Source organism: Molossus molossus, unplaced genomic scaffold (genome assembly GCF_014108415.1).
Source record: "Molossus molossus isolate mMolMol1 unplaced genomic scaffold, mMolMol1.p scaffold_m16_p_24, whole genome shotgun sequence".
Lineage (NCBI taxonomy): Eukaryota > Metazoa > Chordata > Mammalia > Chiroptera > Molossidae > Molossus > Molossus molossus.
Genome location: NW_023425360.1, coordinates 14,253,139 through 14,279,866, shown reverse-complemented (window position 1 = coordinate 14,279,866; position 26,728 = coordinate 14,253,139). Strand labels below are relative to the sequence as shown.

Below are 26,728 nucleotides of genomic sequence, written 5' to 3'. Positions count from 1 at the left end.
GCAGCCTCAGTTTGCTTGTCATTAAGAAAGATGTAGGATAAGTTGTCTGAGGAAGAATAATCATTGCAATCTTATTGCCTTGAGATAGGGTCGTTGCCTTGTGTCTATATGCAAAGCATGTTTTTCTATTTATAGCTTTGTTGGGAAATAAAAATAATAGACGTGTTTCTATGTTTGTTATATGTGTTTTTCTTTGTGCATTGAACAATCAATAAGAAACAACTATGTGAAGTGTTCCGTGAATCTACCTGGCCTCCATCTACAGAGAGAATATAATAAGGTTCCTATGCAAATATTATATGCACCATAATATTTATTGTGTCAATGTATGTCATGGTGACTGTGTTCCTAGACAGGAGGTTCACTGTAAATGGTACTGACACCAATGATGCTTTTCTCCCTGGAAATGCAACTGCATTATATTCATCAGCTCCCTTTGCAGGTAGTTCTGTCCATATGATTATGTTTCTACATTGGAAATGACATGTGAGACTTCCAGGCATTGCAATATAAACCTCCTGGGTGCCCCTCCATTCTCTTCCATTTACTCCCAAACAGGGATACAGGCTTCTGGGTTCCAAGAGGTGAAACATTTTGCTGGAATGGATGGAATGCTAGGAAAAAAATTTTCAAACATAAGAAAATGAGAATATGTGTGCAATGTTTGTAGGAGTTAAAATGGACACGACCTGTGTGAACATGTGGTGAAAGTGTATGTTTATGTGAAATCTCCAGCTATGTAAGAGATTAGTGCTGAGGGACGACGTACTGTCCTTGAACGCACACTCCCTGTTGTCTTTCTGCAGAAACTTTAATACTAGTGGGTCTGCCCTGAAGCCCTTCCTGATTCTGAGGGGAAAGGGATCTAAGTAGAAACTGGGTTGAGCAGCTCGGCTGCATCTCTTGTCAAAGATTTGTTTGGGGGGTTTACATGTATAACGTGGTGGAAATGAGGATGCTCCTTTGTATGAATGTTCTGTGGGAGTTGGATGTATGAACAGCGACATATCTGGTGAGTGTTTCTGATGTCAGTAAAGGGGACGTAGTATGGGGGTGTCTGCATGTGTGTTATGTGATGTGACAGCACCTCTGAACAGGAGTGGTATCTGTTCTTTCTGTGAGATGGAGAATGTAAGAGAGCTGTGTGTGAGCTCCCAGAACATACATCTCTATGAAGGTCTGAAGGCCTGGTGCTGAGGAGTCATGTGGATTAGAAAAACAACGGCTGAAAGAACGTTCATTATCCTCAGGGCATATGAGTTTGCTAAAGGTTGACCTAGATTGAAGAATGTAATCCAGATGATTTGTGTGAGGGGTGTTTATTCTTTGAGGAACTAGTGTGTAAATGGGTAGGTCTGAAAATGATTGTGTGAAGGATGGAGGTAAGGTTGTACCTGAGTAGTGCTACTAGAGAGTGGAGATGATAGATGTGGAGGGAAGGCCTGTGTCTCGAGCAAACAAGGAAAAAGCAGGGGAAATGGGGCCACACCTGGTATGAAGGAGGACAGATGTGCGTATGTGAGGATATGAGTTTGTGCTCATCTGAGGGGAAGGTTCTGACTGAACCCACACCCACATATAGGCACTGTCCACTACCTCAGCCACAACTGTCCCAGTCATGTTATGTAGGAAAATTCTGCTGAGGGACCTTGCCTTGTCCTTGAAGTCGCACTCCCTGTGTGTCCCTCTGCAGAAACATTAGTACTAGTCTGTCAGCCCTGAAGCCCTTCCTGTGTTGGAGGAGAAAGTAGACTAAGTAGAGACCGGGCTAAGCAGCTCAGCTGCATCTCTTCTTCAGTCTCAGATCCCACCTCAGCACATTTCTCACCCTCATCGCCGAGTGGAGTCCTGGATGTGGAGAAGACACAGGTGAAATTGGTGGAAGAAGAAGGTTTTTCTTCAGGTGTCAGAGTAAGTTGTGTGCCCTCCTCATGTGACTCAGGCTGAGACCCATCTTCTTCGGTGTTAAGTCCTGGGAATTGGAATTTTGAAAAGAACAGAAATGAGGCATATTCTAGGGTTTGTGTTATTTAATACTCCACATTGAGTTGACATTACACATCAGATATCATCATCACACATGACACGTGCTTTAATAGACATTCCAGTGGTTTTCCTTTTTTTTATTCATTTTTTATTAATTAATTTTTGTTACAGATGTTTCTCCTTTTCCCTCCACTGATTTCCCCCCCCTCCCTCCCTGCCCTTTCCCCAGTTTGTTGTCCATGTCCAATGTTCATGCATACATGCATATAAATTCTGTGGTTTATCTCCTCCCCACCCCACCCCTATTTAGGGGATTGTCAGTCTGTATCCCACTTCCATGTCTCTGGGACTACCCCCTTCCTCAGACTGTTATGTTCATTATATTCCACAAATCAACCAAACAGAAAACTTCCAGTGGTTTTTCCATAGAAAATTCCATTTCCTTCAAATTTAAGTAAACACACTACAGTTGCATGTTTGGTGGATGTCAGTGGGTTTGGGCATCTTGTATGTACATTACTGAAGATCTATATGATTATCAAAAAATTAGAACCATGCCTGAAAGATAGTATGCAGAAACTAAATGTTAGATATCTACCAAATGTCCTCTTTAAACAAGTGTACAATTAGGGTATATGTGGTTCAAGTTTTATGATGTCTTCTGCATGTATATTTACTTATACTGATATATATGTTGATTGAGAAATATATAAGGATGTATAAAATAAGTTTTTATTTTAGAAGTAACTAAAGTGTGCATTAGTATTACATCACTGTCTCTGTTTCAATGATAACCAAGCTCATTACTCATTTTTTAACTAGTTAAGATTTTCAGCATCTTTTGTGAATGTGTCTTGTTATGTGTTATTCACATTTGTAGCAGTATGGGAAGGTGACTCTAATTTGCGTGGTGTTTACACAAGCCCACAACATGTTGGATCAAACTGGGTTAATGTTTAGTGTGGGATTGATTTTGTGTTTGCATGTCTGCATATGGGACGAGTTTTGTGTGACTGAGAATGGGCTGTGTGCTTTGGCTCTGTATTATTCAACACATATGTATGTATGTAGATTGCATTTCCTAAAATTATGGAGTGGTGTGTGTGTGTTATATGCTATATGGTTTAGATAAGGAATGCTTTACTGACAATATTCTCTTTGAGACTAGTGGAATTTGTGTGTTAGGGATACATCACAGATCATGAGGATGTGAAAATGAACGTGTATAAGAAAACAAACACCTGGACTTTGACAAAAATGGCAGAGTGCGGAGGAGAGTGTGTAAGATTAAGTGTGCAATAATGTGCTGGTATTAGAAAATAAAAGTACGAAAGGTTGAGTTTTGTAGGCATTAGGATAGACTATGAAAACTAACACTGAGCAATTAAACTCTTAAGCATTCACCAAGCAGAAATATGTCCAACGTGAAAAATACCTGATATAGAATGTTCAGAACATCAGCTTTTCAAGTTGTCCCAGACTCAAAGCAACCCAAATGTTCAGAAATGTATAATCAGTAAGAAAATAATATTCATGCAATGGCATTATATATCAAGAATGAACATACTAGAGTTACATGCAACATAAACAAATTATGCAAATAGAATGAGGAGTGAAAGGAACCAGACACAAAGTATATACTGTGTTTTTCCATTTCCATATAATCTAAAAGCAGAGACACTAATAGTCTATGGCTTTAGGAGACAGAGAAATTATAAGTCTTTATTTGCTGGGGACTAAGGTAGAGCATGGAGAATTCAGATGCACGGAGGAGGTGAAAAGGAATGAATGATGAGGATAGTGAGTGCCGAGGGTCTGACGAGGGATGAAATTGAATGAGAATACATTGGCTCTGAAAATACATGAATGTGATGGGGTCTTTGATTGGGTATCTCTGTACTCTACCTCTAGTTCAGTTCTTGAGGATCCTACCACTTTTGGGCTGTTTTAAGTTATGAGTGCCTTTTTACCTTCCTGGCCATGTAACATGCCCTTATATGGCTCATAGTAGCATATTCTTCCATGTTTCTCTCCTAAAACTCTAAGCCACTTAGTTGCTCTCCCATTATTTCCTCCAATAAATTTCCACTCATCTCCTTGGACTGCTCCTGTCCTTTCAAGTGCTCTTCCTGTGGAATTATTGCTTCTACTGCTGATCACGTTTGAGACAATGCAGAAGCAACTGAGTTGATTTTTGTACTGAGCAACCTTGAGTGGACTATTGGGTAGGTCACTCAGCTCATTGCTGGGTTTTCTCTACACCCAACATCCCTTTGATCCGATTAAATAGTCCATTCCTAGCAGCCTCAGTTAGCTTGTCATTAGGTGAGATGTAGGATAAGTTGTGTGAGGATGAAGAATCTTTCCAATTCTATAGCCTTGAGGTAGGGCCGCTGCCTTGTGTCTATACTGCAAAGCCTCTCTTTGTATTTTTAGCTTTCTTGGGAAATAAAAATAATAGACATGATGTTTGTGTTTGTTATATGTGTTTTTATTTGTGCATTGAACAATCAATAAGAATCAACTATGTGAAGAGTTCCGTGAATCTACCTGGCCTCCATCTACAGAGAGAATATAATATGGTTCCTATGCAAATAGTATATACACCAAAATATTTATTGTGTCAATGTATGTCATGGTGACTGTGTTCTTAGACAGGAGGTTCAGTGTAAGTGGAAATGAGACTAATGACGCTTTTCTCCCTGGAAATGCAACTGTATTATATTCATCAGCTCCTTTTGCATGTAGTTCTGACCATACAATTATGTTTCTACAATAAAAAATAAATGGAAATGACATGTGAGACTTCCAGGCATTGCCATACAAACCTCCTGGGTGCTCCTCCATTCTCCTCCGTTTACTGCTCCACGGAAATAGAGGCTTCTGGGTTCCAAGAAGCGAAACATTTTGCTGGGATGGATGAAATGCTAGGAAAAAATTTTCAAACATAAGAAGATGAGAATATGTGTGCAAAGTTTGTAGGAGTTAAAATGCACATAACCTGTGTGAGGATGTGGTAAAAGTGTGTGTTTATGTGAAATTTCTAGATATGTATGAGATTAGTGTTGAGGGACCTTGTACTGTCCTTGAAGGCACACTCCCTCTTGTCCTTCTGCACAAACTTTAGTACTAGTGGGTCAGCCCTGAAGCCCTTCCTGTTTCTGAGGGAAAAGGGATCTAATTAGAACCTGGGCTTAGCAGCTCAGCTGCATCTCTTGTCAAAGATTTGTTTTGGTTGTTTACATGTATAACAAAGTGGGAATAAGGATGGTCCTTTGTATGAATTTTCTGTGGAGTTGTATGTATGTGCAGCGACATATCTGGTTGAGTGTTTCTGATGTCGGTAAAGGGGATGGTGAATGAAGGGGTGTGTGCACATGTGTTATGTGGTGTGACAGCACCTGTGAACAGGAGTGGTACCTGTTCTTCCTGTGAGATGGAGAATATAAGAGAGCTGTGTGTGAGATCCCATAACATTCAGCTCTATGAATGTCTGAAGGCCTGGTGCTGAAGAGTCAGGTGGATTAGAAAGACAACAGTTAAACAAATGTTCATTTTTTTCAGAGCTTATGAGTTTGCTAAATACTGACCTAGATGATGTGTGTGAGAGGTGTGAATTCTGTGTGGAACTAGTGTGTAAATAGGTAGGTCTGAAAATGATTGTGTGAATGATGGAGGTAAGGTTGTACCTGGGTAGTGCTACTAGAGAGTGGAAATGATAGATGTGGACGGAAGTTCTGTCTGTTGAGCAAACAAGAAAAAGCCAGGGAAATGGGGCACACCTGGTATTAAGGAGGACAGATGTGTGTATGTGAGGATATGAGTTTGTGCTCATCTGAGGAGAAGGTTCTGACTGAACCCTGACCCACATACGGGCACTGTCCACTACCTCAGCCTCAGCTGTCCTTGTGCTATGTAAAAAATTTGTGCTGAGGGACATTGCCTTTTCCTTAAAGTCACACTCCCTGTGTGTCCTTCTGCAGAAACTTTAGTACTAGTCTGTCAGCCCTCAAGCCCTTCCTGTGTTGGAGGAGAAATTAAACTAAGTAGAGACCGGGCTAAGCAGCTCGGCTGCATCTCTTGTTCAGTCTCAGATCCCACCTCAGCATATTCCTCACCCTCATCGCCGAGTGGAGTCCTGGATGGGGAGGAGACACAGGTAAAATTGGTAGAGGTCAAACTGGGGTTTTCTTCACCTGTCAGAGTAAGATCTGTGACCTCTTCATGTGACTCAGGTTGAGACCCATAATCTTCAGTGTTAAGTCCTGAGAAATGGAATTTTCAAAAGAACAGAAATGAGGCATTTTCTGGGGTTTGTGTTATTCAAAACTTCACATTGAGTGGACATTACACATCAGGCATCATCACCACACATGACACTTGCTTTCATAGAAATTAAGGTGTTTTTCCCATGGAAAATTTCACTTCCTCCAAAATTTAAATAAACCTATTACATTTTCGTGTTTGGTGGAAGTCAGTGTTTGGTGGATGTAAATGGGTTTGGGTATCTTATATGTGACATTACTGGATATCTATCCGATTATCAAACACTTAGAACCGTACCTTGAAAGACAGTATGCAGGAACTAAAAGTCAGATATCTACTTAATTTCCTCATTAAAAAAGTGTACAATTAGGGTATATGTGGTTCAAGTTTTATGATGTCTTCTGCATGTATATTTACTTTTACTGATATATAAGTTGATTGAGAAATATATAGGGATGTATAAAATAAGTTTTTATTTTAGAAGAAATTAAAGTGTGCATTAGTATTACATCACTGTCTCTGTTTCATTGTTAACCAACCTCATTACTCATTATTTAACTACTTAAGATTTTCTTCATCTTTCATGAATGTGTCTGGTTATGTGTTATTGATATTTGTAGCAGTATGGGGTGATGACTTTAATGTGCGTGGTGTTTACACAAGCCCACCACTTGTTGGATCTTACTGGGTTAATATTCAATATGTGATTGATTTGGTGTTTGCAAATCAGCATAAGGGATGACTTTTGTGTCACTGAGAATGGGCTGTGTGCTTTGCGGCTCTGTATTATTCAACACATATGTATGTAGATTGCATTTCCTAAAATTATGGATTTGTGTGTGTGTTTTATATATTATATGGTTAAGATATGGAATGCTTTACTGAAAATATTCATTTTTGAGACTTGTGGAATGTGTTTGTAAAAAATTATGGATACATCAAAGATCATGAGGATGTGAAAGTCAAGGTGTATAACAAGACAAATACCTGGACTTTGACAAAACTGGCAGTGTGCAGAGAAGAGTGTGTAAGATTAAGTGTGCAGTAAAGCGCTGGTATTAGAAAGTAAAAAAAGGAAAAATTGATGTTTGAAGGCATTCGAATAGAATATGGAAATTAATACTTAGCAATTTAACTCTTAAGCATTCATGAAGCAGAAATGTGTCCAAAGTGACAAATACCTGATATAGAATATTCATATCATCAACTTTTCAAGTTGTCCCAGACTCAAAGCAACCCAAATGTTCAGAAATGTATTATCAGTAAAGAAATAATATTCATGCAATGGCATTATATATCATGAATGGACAAAGTAGAGTTACATACAACATAAACAATTTATACAAATATAATGAGGAGTGAAAGGAACCAGATACAAAGTATATACTGTGTTATTCTATTTTCATAAAATTTAAAAGGAGGGATACTAATAATCTATGTCTTTAAGAGTCAGAGAAATTATGAGTCTTTAATTGGTGGAAACAAAGGCAGAGATGGAGAATTCAGATGCACGTAGAAAGTTATAAGGATTGAATGATGAGGATAGTGAGTGCCCAAGTCTAATGAGGGATAAAATTGAATGTGAAAACATTGGCTATGAAAATACATGAATGTGATGGGGTCTTCGATTGGGTATCTCTGTACTCTACCTCTAGTTCAGTTCTTGAGGATCCTACCACTTTGGGGCTGTTAAAAGTTATGAGTGCCTTTTTACCATCCTGGCCATGTAACATGCCCTTATATGGCTCATAGTACCATATTCTTCCATGTTTCTCTCATAAAACTAAGCCACTTAGTTGCTCTTCCATTATTTATTCCAATAAATTTCCACTGATCTCCATGGACTACTCCAGTCTTTTCAAGTGCTCTTTCTGTGGAATTATTGCTTCTACTGCTGCTCATGTTTGAGACAATGACGACGCATCTGAGTTTATTTTTGTACTGTGCATCATTGTATGAACTATTGTGCAGGTCACTGACCTTAATGCTCGGGTTTGTCTAGACCATACATCCCTTTGATCCAATTGAGTAGTCCATTCGTAGCATCCTCAGTTAGCTTGTCATTAGGAGAGATGTAGGATAAGTTGTGTGAGGAAGAAGAATCTTTCCAATCTTATAGCCTTGAGGTAGGGCTGCTGTCTTTTGTCTATGTTGCAAAGCATTGTCAAATGATTTAACTTTGCTAAAAAGTTAAAAATAGTAAAGATGTGTCCCATGTTTTTTTTCATGTATGTGTGTTTTTATCTGTCAACTAAACAATCAGAGTCTACTATGTGACATGCTCAGTAAACACACATAGCCTCCATCCTTTTGGATAGTGTCACATCATACCCATGAAAATATTTAATACACAGTAATATTTATTGTCACTATATATCATGGGTGACTGAGTGTGAACATAAAGGTTCTTTGTAAATGGAACTGAGGCTGCTTTTTTCAATTTACCTGGACTTAACAATGATGTGATTTGGTTTCTACAATGGAAATTGAATGAAAATGACATGTGCTACTTCCGGGCATTGCCATACACACCTGTGTGCCCTTCATCCTCCTCCCTTTCTTAGCTGACTCGGATGTTGATACCCTGGGGTCTATTTAAAGCCCGCATGTTAATGATAACACAGTTTTTATGAGCTCATTCCCATTAATTATCTCATAAAAGAGACTTGTCCTAGTGGCCTGCACATATATGCTAATTTGTTCTATAAACAAGAAATGGATTCATTTGTATAGCAGTCACAAAGCCTAATGTAGTCTAACTAATGAAGTAGTGGTATAACGTGTTTTTGAGAGGCAAATAATTAGATCTAGACATAATTGAAGGACAATTATATTAGATGTAAATATCTATTTTCCCTGGGTATGTTCTATATGTGTGTATATATGAGTAGGTGTGAATGTGTGTATACCTGTCTTATGGTCTGACTCAATACTTCTCTAAATATACACTATATGTTTTTGAAAGTGAAATGAAGACAGCCTTCTCCAAAGGTCTACTGGAAGATGCAGAAATCTCTAACAGTTAAATATTGGTTCTCGTTAGGACTGTGAGCCACCACTTAGAACTTTGGGGTTGGCTCCAATCTGCATCCCTGCCACCACTGGGCAACAGTTCTTCCTCATAGTGGTTATGTGTTTACTTTTAGTCTTCATAGTAACCAAACTATTTCAGTTTTCCGATTTCCATAAAGATGCAAACTTTCTTCTTAATTTAACCATCATTGTTAAAGGGTGTTTGTGTGTATCACCGTGTTCCCTTACAGGTCACAAAGGAGCCCCACATTGATTTCTGCATAGTATAAGGACCATCCCTTTTACCACAGGGTAACTAAAGTCTTTCTGACATTATACTCTCATTCCTGCATAACCACTTTTACTATTTTTTTTATTAACTAATTTTTGTTACAGATGTTTTTCCATTTCCCCCCACTGATTCCCCCCTCCCTGTCCCTCCCCGCCCTGTCCCCAGTTTGTTGTCCATTTCCACTGTTCATGCATACATGCATATTAAGTTCTATGGTTTATCTCTCCCCCTCCATCCCCTCTTCTGGGGATTGTCAGTCTGTACCCCACCTCCACTTTTAATATTTTTTAAATTTATCTTTTTATCCTCACCTGAGGACATTTTTTTGTATTTTTTCTTCAGATAGTATGGGAGGGAGAGCGTGAGAGAGAAGCATCGACATGTAAGAAACACATCGAGTGGTTGCCACCTGCACGACCCAACCAGGGCCGGGGACAAACTGCAAATGAGCTACATGTCCATAGTGGGAACTGAACCAGGGTCTCTCAGGACCACTGGCTGACGCTCTCACCACTGAGGCAAACCTGCCAGGGCCACAACCAGTTTTAAGTGTTCAACATTTTTTGTTCCTTTTTCTTTTTTTCCAGTGTTTTCCTCAGCTCCATATACCATACTCCCTTTTTGGTTAACAGAAGTACTATTAGAAAACTGGTAACAACACCATTTACTGATCCAATGCCCTTAGGCAAAAATAAAATGAAGGGAAATATATTTCCTAAGAAATATTATACTAATCAACCACTATGTCTATAAGCAGAGTAACCTAGAGTCACATGGTGCGGGAAGCTCAAATCCTAGCCACAAAGACAGAGACCCGGCCATCTGAATTCCCTCTCAAACTGTCTGGGCTCACACAAAGGTCAGTACACACATCCCTCTCAGTGTCTCTCTCTTTCTCCTTCTCTCCCTCTGCTCCTCTCTCTCTCCCACTCCCTTCCTAAACCCCTCTATTCTCTCCTCTCCCCCGCATTGATCTTTCCCTCTCTCCCTCTCTCCTTCATCACAACTAGAAATTATCTTTCTCTAGAAAACAGTAGTGGGTTACCCTATGGCCAGAGAATGTGTTAAACACATACCTCTTGTCGTCTTCAGAATTTTGCTGAAATATCTGCTTCCCAGACGTTTCATTTTTTTATTTATGCTTTCTGGTTCAACTCTTTAAAAAGGCACTCAAATCAAGTACCTATCTCCCCCAAACTCTACTATTAGGGTGTCAGTTGATAACAAATAATAAAATTACAAGAACAATCAATATAAACAAATTATAGTCAATGACAGCAAGTCACTTGAGAGAATATCTCCTCAATAAATCACTGTCCTGACCAGTGCTGAGTACACAGCCAGGACTGTTGTGAGACAGTTCGTCGCTACGGCTTCAGTAGAATTCTGTGACCTGTGCGTGACATCACTGCATTCCAGGGCTCCAGCTACTTTTCACTGGCCTATAGGACTGCCACCCCCACTGACCACAGTGATTCTGGTGATGAATTAAATAAAGAAATTATTTTGTGTGTCTTGGGTAACCACATTACTAAATCTCCCCAATAGTGAGGCTAAGCAGTACCTGAGAAAATGGGGCTTAGAACCATGTCTGTCTCATAGAAAATCATGATGTGGTTTATATCTTAGAGGCAGTACTGTTTAACTTATGTACAGACATAAGTTATATATGAAGTGTATATTGTGTGGATTTGATGCATATGTGTGGATTTGAAAACATAATTCCACACAACTCTAATATTTGTCTAATATTCTCCACTATGAGGAATAGATTCATATATTTTTACAACAAGCCATTGTCTTTTTGGCTACTCTTAACATTTCCCCCAAAACTGAAGAAAGGAGGAAGCCCCTGGTCCTTGTAATGAACGCCAAAGTTCTCATTTTCCAGGTCTCTGTTCCAGGCCCCAGTCTGTATCTCCTGGAACAGCTGGACTCCATGCAGGATTTGGACTCTACATAGTTAGCTACATGCCACCCACCACAGAATATGCCTCCTTCCTTAGGAGCAGTATGTATTTATTTCCAAACTTCAGCAGTTACATTAGAACCATGCCATGACTTAGCCTTCTTCAGTCTTCTTTACCCCCAATAGGCCCTGCCTCTGTGTGTTACCCCACTTGAACCTGGGCTCCACCTCTTGCATCACTAAATGGTAGGCATATTTATCAAGAAATTTGAAACTTGTTAGCTATCAGAAAAAATAAAAACCAAAATCAGACACTATTTTACAGATAACAAACAGGTAGAAATTAGATCAAATTATGCAAATGATTGTCAGGATATAAGTGAATAAAGAAATCTTTATGATCTAAATGAAATATTGACCCATGCAACAGCACAAATGTTGTTGAACAGATAAACAACATTTTATAAAACTAAGTAAGCCTATGAACTATGACCTTATAATCTCATTCCATTAAGGTATTTTTACAAAAATAATATTCATACCTTAATGGAACAACTTAAGCAACAAATATCTCAGATTTAAACAAAATTTGACCCAGGAACAGAAGAACAATTACATGAGAATTTTTCATGCTATAGGTTTAGGTGACCAGAGTTAATAAAACAGGGGCTTTAGGACAGCATGGCAAGTTGGGGGAAAATGGCAATAGTGAATGGAAGCTACACAGACCATATCCCAGGACCAAACTGGAATTACAAGAGAAATAAAGACAAATCATCAGGAAAAGGCAACCGAAAAGCAGCTTGGAGGACCACATAACCAGGGACACTGCCTCAATCCTGTTAGGCTTGCAAAGACGTGAGAGGGTGCCGGGATCCCCCAGTGCACAGCGGCCAGGCCTGGGAGCTGCAACAATCTCAGCTGGGAGCTGTGCCCTCAGCGGGAACCTGCGGCGCCAGGTGGAACCTGCGCCCTTGCCTGGGACCTGCGCCAGTTGGAAATTATTTTTTTTTAATTTATTTTTATTTTTATTTTTATTTTTATTTTTTATCCTCACCCGAGGATTTTTTCCATTTTTTTGTACAGATAGAGTGGGAGAAAGATAGAGTAAGGGAGAGAGAGAGAGAAACATCGACATGAAGGGACACATCGAGTGGCTGCCACCAGCACGACCAACCAGGGCCGGGGACAAACTGCAACCAAAGTATGTGCCCTTAGCGGAAACCGAACCCGGGTCTCTCCGGACCGCAGGCCGACGCTCTAACCGCTGAGCCAAACTGGCCAGGGCGCCAGTTGGAAATTAGAAACCACCAAGAAGAAATAAAGAATGACATATCAGGAATAAAGAACACATTGGAAGGTCTAAATAGCAGAGTAGAAGAAGCTGAGGACCGGATCAGTGAATAAGACAATAGGGTAGAACAAAATCAACCAATCAGAAAACCAAAAGGAATAAACAATTAAAAAACAGGAAGACAGCTTAAGAGAACTGTGGGACAACTGGAAACATAATAACATTCGCATCATAGGAGTCCCTGAAGAAGAAGAAAATGAGCAAGAATTAAAGAATATATTTGAAGAAATAGTGACAGAAAACTTCCCTAATTTGGTGAAGGAAGAAGGCCTTCAAGTTCAAGAAGCACAGAGAGCCCCAAATAAGAAGAACCCAAACAGGCCCACACCAAGACACATAGTCATCAAAGTTCCAAAAATTCAACACAAAGAGAGAGTCCTAAAAGCAGCAAGAACTTCCGATCAAGATGGCAGCGTAGGTAAATGTGGTATCGCGTCCTCCCACAACCACATCAAAGATACAAGTAAACTACAGAACAACCATCATTCAAAACTGCCTGAAATCAAGCTGAATGGAAGTCCTACAACTACGAAATTAAATCAGCAGCCACATCCAGACTGGTAGGAGGGACGGCGGCGCGAGGGGCAGCGGCGGCACGATGGGCTGGTCCCACACCCAAGTGTGGCGGATAAGAATCAGGAGGACACCGGCTGGGAAGGTCCTTCCTGAGGACTGAGGGATCCCCATCCCACACCAGCCGCCCCACTCAGGGTTCCAGTGCAAGGAAGATAATCACCATAACTTCTAGCTGGAAAAACCAGCGAAAACTGAGGCTCAGGGAAGCTGAAGCGGCTGGAGCCCCAGGCAGCTCCCTAAAGGGCCCGCGCACGGACTTATCGGACTCTCTCCCTCTAAGCTCGGAGGAGAGGCAGCTCCAGGGGCACCAGAGACATACAGGGAAGAACTGAGCTGTGTGGCACTGGAGCAAGGGCTGGAGAGGGGGCTTCCTTGGGGACAAACATGCTGTAAGAGGCCTTTGTTCCTTTGGTGAGCCCTTCCCTGGGGTGGCAGACAGTCTCCATATCTGGGACTCCAGCAACCTGGCTCACACTGGTAGCCCTGCCCTGGTGACTCCCTCAGGCCGACCCCGCCCCACCCAACTTTCAAGCCCACCCAAGCTGTTGCCACTTGTTTAACCATAGGATTGGCCTGTCTTGGATCCTGCTTCAGGTTTTATCTAAATTCTTTCAAACGAGCAGCATCTGGTCTCAGCGAGCCCCATACCTCTCATTAAGTAATACACTGAAACAAACACAGGGAGGCAGCCAAAATGAGGAGACAAAGAAACCGGTCCCATATGAAAGAACAGAACAAAACCCCAATAAAAGAACTAAGCAAAATAGAGATAAGCAACCTAACAGATACCGAGTTCAAAATATTGCTTATAAGGATGCTCAATGAACTTAGTGAGAACCTCAGTGAACTTGGGGAGGGCCTCAAGAGCATAAAAAAGGACCAGTTAGAAATCATGGATACAGAGTTAGAATTGAAGGAGGCATTAACTGAAATAAAGAATAATTTACACAGCTTCAATAATAGAGTATGTAAATCCAAGGAGCAAACCATCGATTTGGAATATAAGGAAGCAAAAAATCCCCAATCAGAACAGCAAAAAGAAAAAAGAATAAAAAAAAAAATTAGGATAGTGTAAGGAGCCTCTGGGACAACTTCAAGTGTGCCAACATTGGCTCCTTGGGGGTGCCAGAAGGAGAAGAGAGAGAACAAGAAATCGAAAACCTGTTTGAAACAATAATGGCAGAAAACTTTCCTAACTTGGTGAAAAAAACAGACATACAAGTCCAGGAAGCACAGAGAGTCCCAAACAAGATGAACCCCAAGAGGCCCACACCAAGACACATCATCATCAAAATGCAAAAGGTTCAAGACAAAGAGAGAATCTTAAAAGCAGCAAGAGAAAGGCAGCTAGTTACCTACAAGGGAGTTCCCATTAGGCTGTCAGCTGATTTCTCAAAAGAAACTTTGCAGGCCAGAAGGGAGTGGCAAGAAATATTCAGAGTGATGAAAACTAAGAACCTACAACCAAAATTACTCTATCCTGCAAAGCTGTCATTTAGAATTGATGGCCATATAAAAACTTTCCCAGACAAGAAAAAGTTAAAGGAGTTCATCACCACCAAACCGTTATTATATGAAATGATGAAGGGTCTTTTTGAAGAAAAAGATAAAATGTATGAACAAACAAAATGGCAATGAATACATATCTATTAACAATGGACTCTACAAACAAAATGAACAGGAAGAACAGAAACATTCTCATAGATACAGAGAACATTTTGTTGGTTGCCAGTTGGGAAGGGGGTTGGTGGAATGGGTGAAAAAGGTGAAGGGATTAAGAAGCACAAATTCATTGCTAGACTGACAAACCTCAAAGGGAAAGGGGTTGGGGGGGTGGGAAGAAATAAACCAAAGAACTTATATGCATAACCAATGGACACAGACAATAGTGTGGGAAAAGGTGGGAGGGGGGCAGGAGGGGGGAGGAGGGGGTCAATGGGGGAAAAATGTGGAACATCTGTAATACATTTTACATCCAACAATAAAGATTTGAAAATATATATATATATATTCTAATTGATTTTTAGAGAGAGAGGAAGTGAGAGAGCGAGAGATAGAAACATCAATGAGAAAGAAGCACCAATTTGCTGCCTCCTGTACATCCCCTACTGGGTGTCAAGCCCAAAACCTGGTATGTGTCTTGACCGGGAATCTAATCAGTGATCTCTTGGTGCAAACATCAGTGCTGAATCACTGAGCCACACCAGCCAGGCCATTTTGAACTATTTTAAAATTAGTGGTAGTTTTTTAAACTGTGCACTTGATAATATTTGTATTCATTCTGGTCTATTTTTAGTACACACTCTAATCCTCTTTATATAATCAGAGTTTACATATTTTAACAAATCAAATTGCTTAATTATTTTAAAATATTTTTATATTTTTATGATTAATTTGACATCTTCCAGGTTATTTCTATCACATCATCATTATCAGCAGCTATCATGTATGGTGCAAGGATAAAATAAAACCACTTTCAGTATTTCTCCTTTAAGAACAATGCTTCTCCTTAAACATACAAAGTTTCTAAGAATTTTGAGTGTTCTTTATTTCTTTATTTCTATATTTATGTTTACATTACCATGAATGATGACTGAATGTAATTGCCATCCTTGGGCATTTATTAAAATATCATGGCCCTGGCCAGGTAGCTCAGCTGGTTAGAGCACTGTCCCAGTAAACCAAGTTTGCATGCTCATTGTCAGCTCAGTATACATAAAAAAATAAATAAATAAATAAATAAATAAATAAATAAATAAATAAATAAATAAGTGGAATAACAAACAAATGTCTTTCTTCATCTCTCTCTCTCTCTCTCAGCTTTCACTTTCTCTAAAAATGAGTAAAATTTAAAAATGTATAATAAGGAAATGTCATGTTTGTTTTTCTTTTTTTTTTTATCCTCACCCGAGGATATTTTTCCATTTTTTGTTCAGATAGAGTAGGAGGGAGAGAGAGGAAGGGAGAGAGAGACAGAAACATCGATGTGAAGGGACACATCGAGTGGCTGCCACCCGCACAACCAACCAGGGCCGGGGACAAACTGCAACCGAAGTACGTGCCCTTAGCGGGAACCGAACCCGGGTCTCTCCGGACCGCAGGCCGACGCTCTAACCTCTGAGCCAAACCGGCCAGGGCCATGTTTGTTTTTCTATTTAAATTTTTTAACATGAGAAAGAAGCCTAAAAAGATGGTTTTAAAATAAATGAACATATTCACCCCATAAGAGATGCACATTTGTCTGTTTATTTGATTCATTGTAACATTTTTTTGTCAAATGTGAAGGCAGAGATTTCATCTTGAATGGCTGTGGGAGAAATCTTCCAGGTCCATGTTCCAAGTGCTGCTTCCTGGATGCTTTGGTTGTTAGAACATATTGTAGGGTTGGGGGGTTGGTGGATAAACAAAATGTAACCTTGAGATATGCATTCTCATGACCTGGTCAGCCAAGGGTCAAAGTATGTGTGTGAATAGATAAGGAATGCATAGAGAGAAAAACACTACCCTGTCTAAGCTGAATGTATTGAACATATGTGAATATATGAGAAATGTGCATTTCAAAGGGTTGGAACCCTACCCTGAAAGGAACAAAGGCTGGAAAGCCCAGGCATGAGTGGATTTGTTTTTTTGTATCTCCTTTGATGTTTCTGTGCTGAAAAAAGCAAGAGACAGAAAATATACTGGGCTTGGTTTTATGTGAGCAGAGATGCCACCTTAAAGAAATAATTACCTAAAACACCATGTAACCTGAAAAACCACTTGGCAAATAAATTGGGCTGCATCCAGAGATCTAAAGCATTTGCTCTTTTGCAATGCTCCCCATCGTTCCTAGCAGTGTCTCCTTGTAGTTCATTGCATTGCAATGACCCCCGAAAGGCTGAGTCAGCAAGTGATGACCCCCAATGTGACTCAAATTTGCAGTGACATGATTTGATGTGACCAGCAATGCAACAGTATAAAAAGTGAAATTAGAAAGAGAATCAGTGGGGAAAAGATGATGATGGACAGGACCAGAGGGAGGGTGAGTGTGTGAGACAGTGAGCTAGTATGTGAGAAAGTGAGAGTGGACATGAAGGTGGATGACCAAACTCGAGAAGTATAGAGACGTGAAACAGACGTTTCTGCACTGTAAACAGGGAGCAGCCAGTTACCATGGTAAGTGGTTCTCCAGGGTGCTTCTCCCTGCACCCTGGGGAGGTCCCACCATTTTGGAAGATCCTGGGTCTTCCCTGGGAGGAGGCAGTGGCAGGAGCTAGGGCCCAGCAACCTAAGCCCACCAGTGCACCTGGCACCATCAAACCAGTAGACACCCTGTGTCAACACAGACTTGTGCACATTAGTGGAGCTCCCAAGGTGCTAGTTGTGGAAGCCAGAGATGACTGGGAGCCCATCACCATCCCCCACAGTAGCAGCCCGATCAAAGTCAAGATACCCAGCAACAGAGGCTGGGGAGCAGACATTCATCCCCAGGCCAACAGAAGCACAGACCAGCAGCTGAGACCCATCCCCAATAACTACAGCAAAGGTTGAGCAGGAGTGGAGCCCCACAGGGCAGCAGCACTCCCCAGTCATCAGCAGAGGGACCTGGGGCTCCAAAAAGGCCTGTGTGACCCAGCAGCCCAGAAGAGCAGTGGGAAGCTGGAGCCCAAGAGAGACTGGTGTGATCCAGCTGCCTGCCCGCCGGAACTGCCTGCTCCTGGGGACACCACACAGGCCTGTGCCACCCAGCAGACTGTTGGACCCAGTTATACTCAGGACCTGCAGGGTGCTGAAGCACCAGAGAGGCCTATGCAACCAAGCAGAGACTGCACAATCTAGTTACCGACAAAGCCTATGGGGTGCTGACACACCACAGAGGCCTGTGTGACCCAGCAGCCCACAAGAGTGGTGGAAAGCTGAAGCCCAAGGGACTGGTGCAATCCAGTTGACCGCCCGTTGGACCTGCAGGGTGCAGGAGCACCAGAGAGGCCTGTGTGACCCAGCAGCCCACAAGATAGGAGTAGAGCCAGGTCTCCAAAGGGATTGAGTGATTCAGCTGCCCGCAAGACCTGTGGGGTGCTGGGGCACAAGAGAGGCCTATACAAACCAGCAGCCCACAAGATAGGTGGGAGTCAGGTCTCCAAAGAGACTGTGAGATCCAGCTGCCCACAGTACACGCAGGACGCACAGCTACAACAGGACCTGAGCTATACAGCTACAGGTGACATCAGCGACCAGCTGGGAACACAACTCCAGAGGGTCCCACATGATCCAGCAGCAGCACCTACCAGGACACACCAATATAAGCCCCCAGTAGTCAATCCTCCAGGATCCATAGCAAGAAAGAGGCGACATACAACAAAACGGTCTGGGAGGCATAGTAGCCTTATTTGATATATAGTGAGCTGCATACACATCCAAACATCCCTCAGTGGGTCTAGAGCTGCCAGATGGCTAAAATGGGGAGACAAAAAACAACACCCCAAGAAAAGAAAAAGAGGAATTACCAGAAAAGGAACTACAGGAAATGTAAGATAGCAACTTGTCAGATAAAGAATTCAAAGCAATGATTTTAAGGGTGCTCAAACAATTTGGTGAGAACTACAAGCAACTTAATAAGAATTATGAAGACTTCACTGGGAACTACTTCAGCTTAAAAAAAGAAGTAGAAGCTATGCATAAAAATCAAGAGGAAATAAAGAATGACATAGCTGTTATGAAAAATAGCTTAGAAGGGTTTGATAGTAGATTAGAAGAAACTGAAAACCGAAACAGTGACTTAGAAGACAAGGTAGAGGAAAACACTCCAGTAGGACAGCAAATGGAAAAAAATTTAAAAAGCAGAAGGAAAGTTTAAGGGACAATACAAAACGTAAAAACATTTGCATTATAGGGATACCAGAAAGTGAAGAATCAGAGAAAGAAATAGAGAAACTGTTTGAAGAAATAATCACAGAAAACTTCCCTAAACTGGTGAAGGAAAAAGTCACACAAGATTAGGAAACACAGAGAGTCCCAAGCAAGATGAACCACAGAAGACCCACAGCTAGACACATCATAATAAAAATGGCAAACATTAAAGACAAAGAAAGAATCTTTTAAAAAGCAACACAAAGACAGAAAGTTACCTACAAGGGAGCTCCCATTAGACTGTCAACTGATATCTCAATAGAAACAATGCAGGCCAGAAGGAAGTGGCTTGAAGTAGACAAAGAAATGCAAGGCAAGGGCCTGAATCCAAGACTATTCCATCCAGCAAGGCTATCATTCAAAATTGAAAGAGAGATTAAGAGCTTCACGGATAAAAAAAAAAAAAAAAAAAAAAAAAAAAAAAGCTATAAAAATTTACCACCACCTAAAGTGCCTGTTGTTAAGAAGAAAAAGAAGCAGAGAAAGAGAGGAACACAGGCATAAAATTAAAATGGCAACTAATAACTATCTATCAATAATTACCTTAAATGTAAATGCTTAAATGCTCCAATAAAAAGACATAGGGTGGCTGATTAGATAAGAAAAACACGACCCCTGTATATGCTGTCTACAAAAGACCCACCTCATAAAAAAAGACACAGAGTATGAAAGTGAGAGAATGGAAACAAATTTTCCAAGCAAATGAAAGTGAAAAATAAGTAGCAATACTCATATCTGACAAGATACACTTTAAAACAAGAGCCATAATAAGAGACAGAGAAGGTCACTACATAATATTATAAGGAGAAATACAACAAGAGGATATAACCCTGATAAACATATATGTACCAAATACGGGAGCACCAAAATATATTCAAAAACTTCTGGAGGACTTCAAGGGAGAGATCAATAGCAACATGATGATAGTGGGTGACTTTAAGATGCCATTGACACCACTAGATAGATCTTCTAGACAGAAAATTAACAAGGACATAGAGTCCTTACAAGACAGAGATGCCCACTTTTGCGACTCTTATTTAACATAACACTGGAAGTCTGAACCACAGCAATTAGACATGAAGAAAATATAAAGGAAATCCAAGTTGGATAGAAGGAAGTAAAACTATCATTATTTGCAGATGACATGATATTGTGCATAAAAAACCCTAAAGATTCAATTAAAAATTTACTAGACTTAATAAATGAATTTGGCAAAGTAGCAGGATACAAAATTAACATCAAGAAATCAATGGCATTATTACATACCAATGATGAAATCACAGAAAGAGAAACTAAAAAAACAACCCCATTTCCCATTGGGGCAAAAAAATTCAGATACCTAGGAATAAAATTAACTGAAGAAGTAAAGAACCTCTTCACAGAAAACTACAGGTCATTGAAAAGAGAAATAGATGAAGATATAAAAAAGTGGAAGCATATACCATGTTCACGAATTGGAAGTATTAACATCATTAAAATGTCCATACTACCCATAACTATATATAGATTCTATGCAATTCCCATCAAATTACCAATGTCATACTTCACAGAACTAGAACAAATACTCCAAAAGATTATATGAAACCAAAAAAGACCCCAAATAGCCACAGCATCTTGAAAAACAAGAACAAAGTAGGGGGGATCACATTACCAGATTTCAGGTTTTACTACAAAACCTCTGTAATCAAAACAGCCTGGTACTGGCACAAAAGGCACAGAGGTCAGGGGAACAGAACAGAGAACCTGGAAGTTGATCCAAGAAAATATGCTCAATTAATATTTGACAAAGGTGGCAAGAGCATACAGTAGAGTCAAGACAGTCTCTTCAATAAATGGTGTTGGGAAAATTAGACAGCTGCTTCCAAAAAAATAAAGCCAGAACACCAACCTACACCTTACACAAGAATAAAGTCAAAATGGATAAAAAACTTAAATGTAACTCCTGAATCCATAAAAATTCTAGAAAATGTAGGCAACAAAATCTCAGATATCATACGCAGCAGAATTTTCACCGATACAACACCTAAGGCAAGACAAACAAAGAAAAAAATGAACACATGGGACTACATCAAACTCAAAAGCTTCTGCACAGCAAAAGAAATAACCATCAAAATGGAAAGGCTACCCACTATACGAGAGACCATAATCGCCAATGATATATTAGATAAGGGGTTAATTTCCAATATATATAGAGTGTTCATACAGCTCAACAAAAAAAAGACAAAAAACCCAATTAAAAAATGGTCAGAGGAACTAAATAGACACCTCTCCAAAAAGGACATACAAATGGCCAAGAGACATATGAAGAAATGCTCAACATCACTAATCATGAGAGAGATGCAAATTAAAACAACGAGGTATCAACTGACACCAATCAGAATGGCCACCATCAACAAATTATCAAACAACAAGTGTTGGTGAGAATGTGGAGAAAAGGGGACTCATGTACACAGTTGGTGGGAATGCAGACTGGTGCAGCCACTTTGGAAAACACTATGGTGTTACCTTCAAAAAGTTAAAAATTGAACTGCCATTTGACCCAGTGATCCCACTTCTAGGAATATACCCTAAGAAGCCTAAAACATCCATCAGAAACAATATATGTACCCCCATGTTCACAGCAGCACTATTTACAATAGCTAAGATCTGGAAACAGCCCAATGTCCATCAGTAGACGAATGGATAAAAAAGCAATGGTACATATACACAATGGAGTACTATGCAGCTGTAAGAAAGAAAGATCTCTTATCCTTTAAGACAGTTACTGTTGACATGGAGGGACCTGGAAAGTATTATCCTAAGCAAAACAAGCCAAGCAGAGAAAGACAAATATTACATGATCTCACTTATTTCTAGAATATAATGAACTAAACAAACTGATGAACAAAATAGACCCAGAGTCATAGCAGTAGGATACAGACTGATAATCCTCAGAAGGGGAGGGGGGGAGGGAAGGGATAAACCACAAAACTCACATGCATGTATGCATAACTGATGGACATAGACAACAAAGCTGGGGTCGGGCTAGAGGGGGATGGGGAGGAGTGTGTCCATAAGAGAAAAAAGGAGAAACATCTGTAACAAAAATAAATTAGATAAATAAATAAATAAATAAATAAATAATAAAATAAAAAATAATTATAAATGTAAAAAATTGCAAATGGCAAAGAAGAAGAAGTCTCCATGATTTTTATTGCAGTTAGATGATTTTTTAATAAAAATAAAAATTACCGCATGAGAGGCTCCAGTTCCATTAGCATAATTTTAAACATTTTCTAATATTAGCACTACATTCCACTGTGACTGGCCCACTGATTTTGATCCCAGCCAGCAAGCCAAGATGTTTGCCTTTTCTAGGTTAATCCTTTTTAACACACACCATCCATTCAACTCTCTCTCTTTCTCCATCTCCATTTTTCTCTCCCTCCCTCTCTCTCATTTTTAGCTTCAAAGTCCTGGATCCTGTGCTGTAATTGACCCCAAGGCAGCAGCCATTCCCATTCCCATCCCAATGATTATACCAAGGACAGAAATGTCCCTGAATTAATCCATCACACTGGCATGGATTCTAATGAGTGGGAAATGCCAAAAATGATCCATCATCGCTGCAATTAGAAAATCATATCATAGTTCAGCCTGAACAACCAGTAAAGAAAATGTCTGAAGCGTACAGAGAAGGCCAGGTGTGGAAAGCAATTTCTGGTCCTGGGAGCTGTCTCTATGATTTATGTCCACACTGCTGTGCCAATACACGGGCACACACATTACCCCAGAGTACCTGTGTGTACTCATCCTGGGTTTTGAAAAACTAGATGAATCTTCTGAGTTGAATTTTAAAAGGTTATTGGACCAAAATGCAATGCCACAGTGCCCTCCAGTGCTCTGATCTATTTAGAGTATTTCTTGAATGGTAGGACTCTTGCTTTAACACCATATGATGTTTTTACTTTTGATTTTAAGAGAAGGTAAAAAACATGAATAACATTAACTGTAACAATAACAACATGTTTTTCCATATACCTACTCCACTTTTAAAATGTGTCTTCTTTCTGCATTGTCTCATCTCACTTTTCTCATTGTCCACTTCTCTCTCCAACAGTTCTGTGTTCCTTGGTGCTCACCTCGCCAAGGTGGCAGACCAACCATTCTTCCCAAGGCTCCTGTTATTCCTGTGGCAGTCTAATGAGGCAGGGACAGTACATTCTCCGCTTTTCCTACCAGAGGTTATATGAGAAAAGTGCCCTAAAAACAATGTGCCACCTTCTCAGTTGTATAAAAAAATTTTTGGTCTGTCCTCTGAGTAATTGCATAATTACTAATTGAGTGATACTTCGAAAGTTTCTTCAACTCTTTCAGCCTCAGTTACTTTAACTGTAAAATAAGAATAAGAGGTGGACAACCAAACCCGAGCAATGCAGAGACGTGGAGCAGAAGGTTCCTGTGCTGTTGAATGGAGCAGCCGGTACTGCAGTAAGTGGCCCTTCAGGGAGCTTCTCCCTATGCCTCAGGGAGGTCCCTCGATTTTTAAAGATGCCAGGTCTTCCCTGGGAGGAGGCAGTGGGAGCAGCTAGGGCCCAGCAACCTGAGCCCACCAGTGTACCTGGCACCATCGGACCAGTGGACACTCTGTGTCAACACAGACCTGTGAACAGTAGTGGAGCTCCCAAGGTGCCGGTCGAGAAAGCTGCAGACAGCCCAGAACCCCGCACCATCCCCCACAGTAGCAGCCCAATCAGAGTCAAAATATACCCCCAGCAACAGAAGCTGGGGAGCAGACATCCATCCCCAGGCAACAGAAGCACAGACCAGCAGCTGAGACCCATCCCAAAAACTATAGCAAAGGCTGAGCACGAGTTGAGCCCTATGGGGCAGCAGCACTCCGCAGCCACCAGCAGTGGGACCGGGGGCTCCACAGAGGCCTGTGCAGCCCAGTACCCCACAAGTGCAGTGGGAAGTTGGACCCCAAGAGAGACTGGGGTGATCCATCTGCCCGCCTGTGATACCTGCAGGGTGCTGGGGCACCAGAGAGGCCTGTATGACCCAGCAGGGACTGTGCAATCTAGTTACCCATGGGACCTGTGGGGTGCTGCAGCACCAGAGAGGCCTGTGCGACCATGGAGGGACTGTGCAATCTATTTACCCCCGGCACCTGCTGGGTGCTGATTCACCAGAGAGGCCTGTGTGACACAGCAGGGACTGTGCCTTTCAATTACCCATGGGACCTGCGGGGTGCTGACACACCACAGAGGCCTGTGCGACCCAGCACCCCATAACTTAGGCATAGAGTCAGGTCCCCAAAGGGACTGTGCAATCCAGTTACCCATGGGACCTGAAAGATGCTGGGGCACCAGGAAGGCCTGTGTGACCCACCTGCTCACAAGATAGGCATAGATTATGTGAAAAACAGAGGCGGAGTGAATAGAAGCTACACAGACAATCTCCCAGGACCAAAAAGCAATTACAACTAAAATAAAGCCAAATCCTCAGAAAGAAAGCTACAGAAAAGCAGCAGGACAGGACCATATAACCAGAGACACAGGTAGAATCTGTGGAGGCAGGAGAGGGTGGCAGGCTGGGAACCCACGACCAGCAGCAGTCAGCTGTGAACAGTGCCCTTGGGGAATAAAAACCAAGCCCACGCCACAGTGCAGAGAGCCAGAACAAAGTGCTAAAATAGCCACAGCCACTCACCCAGGGGCTATGGCAGAGGGAGGGCGGACTGGGCTAGAACTCTTTGGGAACAACCAGGATTTGGAGGGCACTCAAACTTTTGGCTGAGTTACAGCCACAAAGGACAGTGGCCAGTGTGCTCCTTCCCAAACTGTGGGAAAAAGCAGCAGCCCCACCCCCCTTGAAGATTCAGCCTTTCCCAGGTGAGGCAAAGAAATGCAAATTGAGGCTCATTAATAACCAGCATCTATCACACCCTCTGGATATCTTCTTATGCACAACATCTGGGCTATATTCCAAGCCACTGAGTAACTGAGACTACTAGCCATCAGGAAAAAGCTAGAGATAACTGAACCTTTCCTGGGCTTGCAAATTTACCCAGGAAAGTAAGACTTGACAGGGGTGTTTAACATGGGCCCACCCAGGCTCATCCAAACCCAGCAGAGGGAGCCACAAACAGCAGAACACCAACACCCACAGGAAAAATTTGGCAGGCTCCAAAACCCACTGAGATAACCAAAATGGTGAAACAAAGAAACAAATCCCAAATAAAAAAAATAAGAGAACTCTATCAAAGATTAGATAACTGAAATCCAGCTAAGCAAATTATCAGAGGTAGAGTTCACAGCCATGATCTTGAGGAAGCTCAACAGTATGAGTAAGGACATCAGCACCATGAGTAAAGATATAGAAACATTGAAAACCAACCAAGTGGAAATGAAGAATGACATAACAGAAATTAAGAATATATAGGAAGGACTAACCAGCAGAGTAAAGGAAGCTGAGGACTGGATCAGTGAATTAAAAATCAGGGTAGAAAAAAACCAACCAATCAGAAAATCAAAAGGAAAAAACAAAACACAGGAAGACACCTTAAGAGAACTGTGGGACAACTGGAAACGTAATAACATTCACATCATAGAAGTCCACCAAGAGGAAGAAAATGGGCAAGTGTTAGAAAAAATATTTGAAGAAATTATGACAGAAAACTTTCCTAACTTGGTGAAGGAAGAAGGCATTCAAGTTTAAGAAGCACAGAGAGCCCCAAGTAAGAAGAACCCAAACAGGCCCACACCAAGACACATAGTAATTAAAATGCCAAAAATTAAAGACAAAGAGACAATTGTAAAGACAGCAAGAGATAAACAACAGGTTACCTACAAAGAAAACCCCATAAGGCTCTCATCTGACTTCTCAAAAGATACACAACAGGCCAGAAGGGAGTGGCATGAAGTAATCAAGGTCATGAAAAACAAGATCTAAATCCAAAATTACTCTATCCAGAAAGGCTATCATTCAAAATAGAAGGCCAAATAAAGAGCTTTCCAGACAAAAAAAAAAAAAAAAAAGGATAAGGGAATATATTAACACCAAACCAGCACTGCAAGAAATGTTAAAAGGATGGCGGTAATTAGTAGAAGAAATAGGAAGAAAAATAGAACCACACTAAACAAAAATGGCAATAAATAAGTACATATCAGTAATCATCTTAAATGTGAATAGTTTGAATGCTCCGATAAAAAGACACAGAGAAGCTGACTGGACAAGAAAGCATGACTCATATATATGTTGTTTACAAGAAACCCACCTGACAACAAAAGACTCACATAGGTTGAAAGTGAAGGGATGAAAAAAAATCTTTCAAGCAAACAAAAATCAAACAAAGCTGGGATAGCAATACTCATATCTGATAAAGTAGATTTCAAAATGAAGACCATAACTAGAGGCAAAAAAGGCCACTACATAATATTGAAAAGATCTATCCAAAAGGAGG

The 26,728-nt window shown here is 40.8% G+C and overlaps 1 long non-coding RNA gene across 1 annotated transcript; it reads right to left on the bottom strand.

Moving 5' to 3' along the window:
- Nucleotides 1–559: 559 nt before the first annotated feature.
- On the bottom strand, nt 560–6,310 carry LOC118640811. The gene is made up of 4 exons (XR_004961461.1): nt 6,105–6,310; nt 4,815–4,913; nt 1,829–1,972; nt 560–614 (listed from the first exon to the last, which is right to left on the bottom strand). It is a non-coding gene; the product is annotated as an uncharacterized LOC118640811 (long non-coding RNA).
- Nucleotides 6,311–26,728: the final 20,418 nt, after the last annotated feature.